The following is an 8,085-nucleotide window of genomic DNA, read 5'->3' as shown; positions in this document are numbered from 1 at the left end:
AGCTCCGCGGGGCCACCCAGCCGGCCGTGCCACTGAGCATGCCCGGTGCGACGGGCTCCGGGCCGGCGGCACCGCTCCCGCTCGCCGTCCCGTTCCTCCGGGCCTGGATCCCACGCTCCGGGCTTTGGCTAGGATCGAGGAGAGAGCAAGGGCGGAGGGAGCCCGGAACGGAGGGGGAGCGAGAGTGACGCGTCCCACACTCCAAGGACCGAGTGAGACGAGCCTTAGGTCTGGCTGAAAGAGATTATATTAACATGGATTTGAGATCGGATTCCTAAGACCCACCGTGCCAGACTTTAAAGAAGAGGTTGTGTTTTGTGGGGAAGAAGCACCCTGACCCCACTTGTCAGGTTGGGGAGGCGGTCTGGGACGCGGCCCGCACACCTGGGGAGCCAGTGACCGCGGCAGTCAGGGAACTGGAGAAACCTCGGCAGCTGTCCCCAAAGAACTGCCGCGGGTCGCAGCCCTCGATAATGAATTTTGCGCACGCCTGACCCAACCTGGGAATCCTAGCCTCCCATTTTCGTGCCCCCCCCCCATTCTAGGTTGCTTCAAAATCATGGAGAACCATCTCGACGATCCGAACTTGCTCCAAGGAGGTTTGGGAAAGAAATGGGACGCAGTACCGGGCCTTAGTACTTCCCATCCACCCCTACCCGCCAAATGATGGCGTGGGAGCTGGAGAAGGAAAGGAGATCAATGCCTCCAAGTTAATAGGAGTGAAAGACAGAAGCCAGGTTTTTGTTTACTTTCAGATATTTGGGTGTAAAATATACACCTCTTGATTTTTTGCTTATTCTCATCCCAACGTCAGGAATGAGATTAGCATTTGCATGTGTAAGGAATACTTTTGTGTATATTGAGCCACTCCTTAACTTTGTTGGGAGGATATCGCTTTCCCCACAATTGTCTTCCTTCTGCGCTGACATAAAAGCACTCAGATGAAGCTAGTGAGAGCCAGAATTAGTTTGACTTTCTAAATTTCTAAGAATTGGCAGTATCTAGATTTAATCTTCCTAGGCCTTTGGGGTGGGAGGGCTTACACTATGCAAAGTCACCTAGGAAATAATACTTTCTCCTCAATGTGAAAACACAAGCTGGAAAAGAAAACACACTTGCTGTAATCTGTCTTAGATAGGATCCAGGCTGGCATAACAAAGCAGCTTCTCCTAGGCAGTGGGACTGAAAGTGTCAACTATCTAGTAAGTGATAACATCTAGATGAGAATAATCCCCTCAGAGCTGTAAGAGTCTAGATATGAAAAAGCAAGCAATCGATTGTGCTTACAATCATACTCAGCAGCTGCCTGGTGCCTGGCTTATAACAGTGCTTCTAAATGTGTTGGGTTCAAATTCCAATTCTGATAGTACTTTGTGCCACTCACTTCACCTCTCTGAACCTGCAAAAGGTTATTTAAGAATAAAATGAGATGATATAAAAATGTATTTAGAGCCTATTAAATGTCCAAAAAGGTTCCTATGTGCTTTGCCTCCTCCCTACTGAACTTGACTTTACTCAGCTGATCTGCTTCTCTCACCAATATGGCCCTCACTCTTTCCACCTATCCTCCAAAGGACTCAAATAATTGGTAGCTATTTACTATGCATCTAGTATGTTCCAAGACAATAAGTATCAGTTGAACCTGTCTTATGCTGTTTATAACTAATAGCGTTTGCACCTAATGCAAAGATTTAAGACTTCATTGTTGTAAAATCACTAGGAATACTTGTTAAAGATGCAGACACCCACCTCTTCATACCTCCTATTCTTAAGATTCTACTTCAAGGGGTCTAAAATAGGGGTCCTGAATTTGCATTTTTGTTTTATATTTAAAATGTCTTTATATTAATGTTATATAAATGCATAAAATGGATTCATCATATAGTACTTTTTTATTATTCAAAGAAAATTTTTGTTTATCTTCTCTTTCCCTATGTTAAAATCTTGTATATATCTTTGAACAATCTTACAATATTATATATCCATAATCACATACTATACCACTCACATAATCATAATACAGAATTATGTACTCTCATACTACATCTTGACATTGTGAAAAAATAGGACCATATGCATATTTTTCTGCAACTTGTTTTCTCTCACTAAATGGTAACTTATGGCAGAGTTTCTCAGCAATATGTGCATTAGCAAAGAGACAAAGTTTTCTTATGCCAGTATGCCACTTAAAAATTTTTTTTTTTTTTTGGTAATTTTTTTTGGGTTGTTGGGGGCTACCAGGGATTGAACCCAAGGACATTTAACCACTGAGCAACACCCCCCAGCCCTTTTATTTTTTATTTTGAGACAGGGTCTCACTAAATTGCTGAGACTATCTTTGAGCTTGTGATCCTCCTGCCTCAGCCTCCCAAGCCTCTGGAATTTCAGGCTTGTACCACTGTGCCCAGCTTGCCACATAAGTATTATCACATTATGTGAGGCAAAAAAGAGTTGGGAATCATGGCCTAATGGAAATCCCCCCAAATCAACAACTATACATAGGTTAGATTTTGATCACTATAACAAAAAACAAAACAAAAACTGGAGATAAATACCTTAAAAGCAGAAAAGATTTACTTTGGCTTACAATTTCAGAGGTTTCAGTCCATGGTTGGTTGGACCCATTATCACTTCAGAACTGTGGTGAGGCAGAATATCACATCGCAGAGAACATGGTAGAACAAAGCTCCTCACCTCATGGCAGCTGGAATGCGCAGATATAGATAGAAAGTGAGGAAAGGGCCTGGGTCTTAATATTCCCTTTAAGGTCATGGCCCCAATGACCTACTTCCTCCAAATAGGCTCCACTTCTTAAAGGTCCCTCTACCTCCCAATAGTGCCACCAGCTGGGAGCCAAACTTTCAACATATGCTTCTGGGATACATTTAAAATTCAAATTATTTATTTCTATGCATGTATGAACCCAAGTACTATGTATAATCAGTAAGCTCTAATAAAAATAAATAAAATACAAATTATAACAATGTATCTAATTCATTATTTTTAAATACTGTAAACTCAGCCTATATAAAGGATCCCACAAGATTCTGACAGCGGTAATATGCTGACCACAGTTCAAGAAACTGAGAGAAAAATATCGAGATATAAAGTCCATAGCTGAGTTTATTTATTCATTAGCTTTCGTGAAACTAGAATTACAGGATATGAGAGCTGAAAGAAGTGTCAGCCTCTCTCATGAAAGGTAAACAAACTGAGTTTGGGTGGGTTTAGTAATTTGTTTCGGTGGCAGAAGAAGTGAATGGGAGAATTGGGAATAGAATTCATGTCTTTTGACTCACATCTCAGACATTTAATTGATTTGGTTAGTAATAATTTCACATAGGAAGAGGAATTGCTACATATAAGGTAGAAAGTCTTCACACAAGAGACCGTTTGGTGCTGGACCTGCCTCTTCAATTTGGTAAACTAAAGAATCTAGAATCGAAATTAGTTTCTAGGTCCAGTTGTGCCACATATCAGTTGAGCGACCTTGATTGTATCAATTCACCTTCCTGACCTGAGTTTCCACTCTAGTCCATCAGTCAACAAGTATTTCTTGAGTACAAACTAAGTGGTAAGTAATATTTCAGATGCTGGGGATTAAGCAGTAAAACAGACACAAGGGTTAGACTTACTCCCAAGAAACCTCCTGAAAGGCCCAAAACGTGGTTAAACAATACCTCATGTCCTTCAAACGGCTATAACAATATATTAATTCATGAGAGTGGTTCACATCTTCCTATCCCTGTTTTCTTTTTCCTTTAGGATATGCTACACACCATTATCATGAAGCCTTTCCTCAGCTTGATAATGTAATTTGTGCTTACAGTGGGCAAGGGTTATGGTCCAAATTCTATATTTTCTATACTGGCAAATGCTGAGGAAATGTCAAGTTAGAAATTTACTTTTTTTAACCTCAAAAGGTTTACTGGATTCTGGTTTCATTGATGGGTCAGAACTAAAATCTATCATCTTTTACAAGGGACTCGGTCTCTAGAAATACTGCTGCATCTGCTTCTACTGATACCCACGAGATCCCAACAAGAACATATCTGGCCCCTTATTCTGCCACTGACTCTGTTTCCCAGGAGGGATTAGAGGAGATGAAGGCAATGTGTGATAGGCCAAATAATAGCCCTGCAAATATGTTCACACTCTAACCCCTGCAACCTACAACTATGTTACCTCACATGATAAAAGGACTTAACAGATATAATTAATGCTAAGGACCTTGAGATGGGTAGATTATCCCAGATTATCTACGTGGGCCTAATGAAATCATAGGAATCCTTAAAACTAGAGTAGGAAGGCAGAATTGTTGCTGACTTTGAAGATGGAGGAAGGGGTTCATGAGCCAAGGCAAGCAAGTGGAAGAACTCTAGAAGCTGGGAAGAACCCTCAGCTGACAGCCAATAAGGAAATGGAGTTATCAGTCCCACAACCTCAAGGGGCCAATTCTGCCAATGATCTAAATGAGCAAGGAAATATGTTCTTTCCTACAGACTCTAGGAAGAAGCTCATCCCTGCTGGCAGCTTGATTTTACCTGCGGAGACCAATGTTAGATTTCTAGTCTACAAAACTGTAAGATAGAAATTTTAAGCTGCTAAATGTGAATTTGTTAGGGCTTCAAGAAAAAAAATAATAATACATCACACTGGGATGTGGAAAAATAATGGAAGAAACAGGAGGGTCATGTCTTTCAGCTCCTTGATATCCAAGATTTCTAAGCAGAATATCATTCAGATCAAGATAAAAATGCAAAGAGAAAATGAATGTAATTTGACTTGTTCTGAGAGAAAACTCTCAGTTATGCCCAACTTTTAAGTATTCATTGAATGAACCAAACTGAATAAAGAAAATTTTGGAATTAAAGACTCAGAAAAATGAGATATCCCATCTGATTCAAATGTATGATATGTCAAAGTCATTGTACTAATGTCATGTGTAACTAATTAAAACAAAACAAAACAAAAGACTAATAGAGCTACACTAATAACACAAAGACAAGTATTGTGGCCTTCCTCTGTGTCCAAAGGACAGTCTCAGTTCTCCCACAGTATCACACACATGCACTTGGACAAACAGAGGGGCATGTTTTCCACTACTACCTTCTAATTGGTATGTGAACTGCCATCGAACATCTCTGGGTTGAGGATCTAAAACAAAACCTGAAATACAAAGGTTTAGTCCCAGGGCCAAAACAAGGATGGGGCCAGGGAGGTTTTTCAGAGCATAAATTTTAAGAAGGCCTTCACTACAGGGTCAAGCAACTACCCAATCCCTCCCCTACCTTCTAACCAAGATGGTAAAATGAGACAAGAACAGAGAAGCTGAGAAACTGATGTGACTCCATTTTTGAAAATAAATAAATAACAGCAGCTTCTACCTCAAGGCCTGTCCTAAGGAAGGGGGCGTGACCCTTGTCCTGGGGAAAACCCACAGAGCACTCCTAGGCACATACCCACCCTGCTGAGTTGTTTGTAAATAACAGGAGAGATCTGCTGCACCAGGTGTCCCTGACTCAGTTAGGCTAGGTGAGGACCCATAGCAACCCCCTAGCAACCTCCAATCTGCATGAAACAGGGAAAATACCTGGGATGCCAGATGACCCCCAAGGAGTTTATGGTGGTTGATAACATGTTGGGAAACCATGTAGTTTAGCATGTACATCCCTCATGGCTTAAACCAATCAGTTCAAAGGAATCCCCCTCTTGTACTAACCAATCACCCCTACCCAACTTGTTCCTGCCAGTGAATGTGCTAATCGAAGTTAAGAGTTGTTGTTTGACTTCCCCGCGGTATGGAATGATTTGCTGTGTGATGTTGTGACACATAGAGTATTCCCCCAAAACCTACAAAATCTCACTGAACAAAGGGCCGGGACTCACTCCCTGGGACCACTGAGTTGGGAAGGTTGTGAATCCAGGCTCCAGCTTGCAATAAAGACTCTTGTGTGCTTGCATGGGATTCGGCTCCAGGAGGTCTATTGAGGTCCCACGAATCTGGCATTACAAAGCACCATGGATTGTGTTTCTTGGTTTTATTGTTGTTGTTGTTGTTTATTTTGGGTTTTTTTTTTTTTTTGTTTTGTTTTTTGGTGATGCTAGGGCCACCAGAGCCTCACATGCTAGCCAAGTGTTCTACTACTGAGCTACAATCCCAGCTCTACCATGGGCTTTGAAGGAAGTTTGCCTGAACTTAACTTCCTGCTTTGCCACTGCTATGGCTTGAGTGTGTCTCCTAAACAAAGGTTCCTGTGTTCATCCATAGTGGTGATGTGACAGGTGGTAGAACCTTTACAAGGTGGAGCCTAGCGGGGGTGTGATCAGGTCACTGCAGAAACCTCCCTCAAAGAGGATTAGTAGAGTTCTTGTGGGACTCTAGTTACTCTGGCTTCCTGTTCTTCCCTAATCAGCTATTTTACACATACCCTTGCCATTTTGATTCCTCTACCACAAGGCCCTCGCCAAAGCTGAAAAGAGATAGTGCCATGCAGTCCCAGTACTGTGAACTAAATAAGCCTCTTTTCTTTACCAATTGTCCATTCTTGGGAATCTTCTTATAGCAATGGAAACAAGTAATGCAGCTGCCTTCTGGGTTGTGTGATTTCGGGCAAATCGCCCATTCTCCCTAAACCTCAGGTTCCACTGCTCATTTTCTCCAATACCACCCTAGCTGAGACTATTGGTCTCACCTGAATTGCTGAAGTAGATTCTTAACTAATCTTTCTACTTTGTCCTCATCTCCCTAAAATTATTATGGACATAGTGCCAAAATCAGTCTTTTAAAATCTAAGTTAGATCATGTCATTCAGCCACTGAAAGTCATCTCAATTGAAAGCTTCCCAACTAGATCAGAGTTAAAATTGACTTCCTTACAGTAAATGTCACAAAGCCATACGGGATCTAGACATTATCACCACTCTATAATTTCTTTCTATTGTTCTCCTGACATCTTTCTTCCCAGCACCCTGACCTCCCAGTTCAACATCTCCCTCAGGCATTCTCCCACCCCATAAACTTTGTCCTTCTTTTCCTTCTGCCTGGGATGCCTTGTGTCCCCTCCTGTGACCACGTATCTCCCTCATACACCTGGTCTTTGTTCAGATGTTATTTTCTCAGCAACGCCTTTCCTGGACACCTTTTAAATGTTTTAATCCTCTACTCTCTATCACTTCTTCCTTCCCTTTCTACTCATTTTTCTCTGGAGAACTTTCTTCCATTTGACATATATTCTGTGCCAGTGAAATGTAACTCCTTGAGCACAGGAATTTTGTTGGTTTTGTTCACAGAGGTATCTTCAATTTCATGGCATAATAATAAGGGTCCATAACTGTGTGTTGAATTAACTATTTTATCAAATAGGGCTACCAATATTACCTTTTAGAATTGTAAGAATTAAATCAGAGAATGTTCAATAAATGGTAGCTTTTATGACTAAAGAATAATTAGTAGCCCAAGAAATTAATTGAACAATTAATAACTCAAGAAGAAAGATCAATTTAAAAGTGAAAGAAAACAACAACAACAAAAAAAGATAGGCAAAGACAATAGGCAACAGAGTCATTCAGAGAGAAGCGGGTGGTGATGAACTGGAGTAGGCTGTGGAGACTTCACAGAAAAGGAGGAACATGACTTGGGCCTGGAAGGCCCAGTGACAGGGCTATCAACATGAAGCGTGGAAAGGACAAAAGGAGCACAGCTATTGGGGAAAAAGCAGGAGCAAAAGCACAAATGTTCAAGAGCACAGATAGAAGACCTTTTCACCATGCACATCCACTGCAGAGGACATCCCAGGAGGGGGCAGAGGTGCTTTCTCCCTAGGTGCTTTGGTTGATTAGTCTGTTTTCCTCACCTCCATGAGTTGACCACTAACAAGCCACAGCTTCACACTACCACCCATTGTCCAGCTCACTGCCTCCATGCTCAGCACCTAAGCCAACCCCAGCCCAACAGTTATCTGCAGTAACCACCATTCACCATTTCCCAAGTGATGATATGTCATTTGAGAGGCCAAATGATCTGTGTGTATACCAGATTATTATATCATAGTAGCATGTTTTTATAATTCATAGTGTAAAAGTA

Source organism: Marmota marmota, unplaced genomic scaffold (assembly GCF_001458135.2).
Source record: "Marmota marmota marmota unplaced genomic scaffold, marMar, whole genome shotgun sequence".
In the NCBI taxonomy this organism is placed as follows: Eukaryota; Metazoa; Chordata; class Mammalia; order Rodentia; family Sciuridae; genus Marmota; species Marmota marmota.
This window is presented reverse-complemented; position numbering follows the sequence as displayed.